Source organism: Apteryx rowi, unplaced genomic scaffold (assembly GCF_003343035.1).
Source record: "Apteryx rowi isolate R43461 unplaced genomic scaffold, aptRow1 scaffold_204, whole genome shotgun sequence".
Lineage (NCBI taxonomy): Eukaryota > Metazoa > Chordata > Aves > Apterygiformes > Apterygidae > Apteryx > Apteryx rowi.
Window position 1 is genome coordinate 401,535 of NW_020448353.1, and position 3,078 is coordinate 404,612.

A 3,078-nucleotide genomic window follows, 5' to 3' on the forward strand; every position below is an offset into this window, starting at 1 on the left:
TCTCCTCCTGACCTGACCTATTACTATGTGCTCCCATGGAGGGGGATGCCTGGGCCCCTTGCAGGAAGGGCGGTGAGATGAGCACCAGGCCTGTGGAGGCAGTTGCGGGCTGCAGCTGCCAGGATTTTCATAATTGCAGTTTCAGAAGAAGTATAGTTAGGAATAGTACTAGTTGAGGGAAGAAACTAGAAAATCCCCTCTATTAAGGAGAGGCAGGAGTTTTGCGACAACTTTAAATAAAGGCAGCAGAGTAAAGTCTTTTAAGCAACCACAGGATTTGGGTGGCAGACTTAATTCAGAAATTACTGAATGAACTAATTAAATCTGATTGATAGTTTATTGACGATGAATTCAAGAGATTTTTAAGGTTCTGTTATTCGTCTTTTCAGTTAATAGCTAATTCTGTACATGCATGAAATGTGCAAAGAAGAAAGGGAAAAATGGCTGGAATTTGCCTTATCAGGATTAAATTAAGTATTGCCTTATGGTTCCTCACAACCTTATTATTGTGGCTAGGACTCTGAAGAGTTTGGATGGCCTCAAGCCTCCTATTTTTATTTATTTTATTTTTTTTGAAGATGTAAAAGTTTTCTCTTTCACAGCATTTCATGTGATGATGGGCAGAACTTCTTTTTTCTCTCCGCTTTCCCAAACAGAAGAAAGGTGGCTTTTTTTGCACAAACAGCCCTCCAGTTCTCTCTGAATGTACCTGCAGGAAAGACTCAAAGGACGAACTTTCCTTCCATCTACTGGTGAATCTATAGTATAGCATTTAGCTGCTTATCCAGCAGCTTATCTGTACCAAAGCCCAGGTACCTACTATGAGGGGATGTGTTTACATATTTCACCAGATAAATATGATGCATAGTCATGTCCATGTAGTTAGAGATTCACCTCCTTCTTCTTGGCAGCAGAAAGTGATGTAATAAGACTTTACCAGTCATACATAGCTATGTATCTTAATGGTTAAATACTGAAAAATTATTTTGTTAGAACATATAGTAAGAGCTTTCTAAAAATAAATAAATAAATGAATGAAAAGCCTTCTGAATAGTAGCATTTAAAGATTGCACAGCTGTGTAATTATGAAGGCTGTAAATATGGGAGAAAAAGTAAAATCAGAACAGTCCTTCAGAAATACATGACTCCAGGAGCTGGGTTTTTAAGTAAAATCATAACTAATTCTAAACCTAGTTCATGTTAAGGTATATTAATGGACTGGCAACTCTGCAGTTCCTGATTCAGTGCTTTGCTGTGCAGAGACAGAATAGCAGATAATGAGCACATTTAATTGCTTTGCTGAATCAGTTCCTGAATTGGATAACATTAAAAAAAAAATCATCTGACTTATCAGTAATAATTTCCAGTGACAAACACACATCTCATGGGCTGTATTTAGAAATACGCAGACAATTATACTGGACAGATCAATGCACAACATTATACCTCAGATAATCTAATATAATGTTGCTTATACTCTTGCCTGCGCATATGTGAACTTGTGTTTATGAGATGTCCATGCGACCTCATGCAATATCGCTTTCTGATGCTTGGGTTGGTCGCTGGTGCCAGAGGGGTGCTGGATCCTCACCCTTCGATGTCCGTGGTGACAGTGACATTTGGACAAGGTGTGGTGGGACTGGGGCATTGTAGGCTGTTGCTTCTGATTGCCGCTGGCCCCTGGGCATCACCTTGCAGCCTAAGCGCTCAAATCTTTGCTCGAAGGCAAGGCTTGTCCAGGGCTGTGTCTGTATCTCTATCCATATTGCGGTGGTGGCTGCAGGCTGCCAGCAAGCAGCTCATTGTGAGCTTGGGCGGTGGGAGGGATGGCAGTGCCATGGCAGGGAGCGTGAGAGGACCCATGCCTGCTCCAGCTTCCCGCTCAGCCAGCCCCATCGGGTGGCAGTAAAGATAAAGGACCTCGATACTGCCTGGCAGGCGGGAGGCAATGGGCGCCAGCAGAGACGCACGCTCAGCAAATGCTCCCGGTCCCGGTGGCGTGGGCACGCAGTGTGCCAGTCCCAAGGTTGTGAGCGGGAGGGTTTTGGGGACCTGCCAGATGGATGAGGGAGCTGCCTAGCTGCACGCCCTGAGCAGTGGGGTGAGCCGGGAAGGAGGGAGAAACAACCAGCGTGAGGCAGGGAGCAGAGGAGGCATCAGACAAACACAGCGTATCTGTGCTGCTCTTTGGCCTCTCTTTTTTGCAAAGAGGGAGCTGACCTACCTCATGCCTGCCCAAAAGGGGGTGTCTCTGGAAATCAGGTGTAGAGAGGCTGTTGCAATGGTCTGCCTAGTCGAGGCTAGAAACTGGAGGGCCAAGATTGCTAAAGAACAGTCAACCTCCTGCAAGAAAAGCGAAGAGAGCGTGTGACTGGGTTCATCTCTTTTCCTTCTCTATCCTAAGCAGCCTGAGATAACTCGTTGCAGCAGTTTGGACGCTGCATGTGAATGGGAGGTGGCATGTTCTGCTTCTCAGCACCCTTTGCCAAATCTCATTGGCATTAAAAAAAAAAAAAAGAGGGATTGCTTTTGAATGATACTCAGTTTGGAAAACCTGAAAAATTTTGGTGCTTTGGGGTTTTTCTAGAAACAAAAGAGGCTCTTAAGACTGTGCAACTCCTGTTTGCATCTGCAGATTGTTTGAGTACTATATGAACCCAGAGACGAGGCCTTTAGTGTTGTTACAGCAGTGGGTGCTGCGGAGTCCCTCAGCATGCAGGGAGGTGAGATAGCGGTGCATGAGGCTTTGCTAAGGCATAGACATGTCTTTTTTTCTTTCTTCTTTTTTTCTCTTATTCCTATGACACCTAGAAAAGGTGTAAAACCGTGTAAAGTAAAAGCCCTCTGCCCATATGGAGCATCTTACTTGGCATTTCTTACGCAGGAGGGTTATACTGGCCTAGGCAAAGGTGTAAGCTTAAAAGCTGTAGTAGTCCTGGAGTAATCGCCTCTTACAGTGGAGCAAGAAAGCTGACACATATATAAATGAGGAAACTGACTACTTTTATTTATGATAACCAAATCTGCTTATCTCTATTTGCCCAAATATATTTGGGGCCTGGGTTAGACTGTTATGCG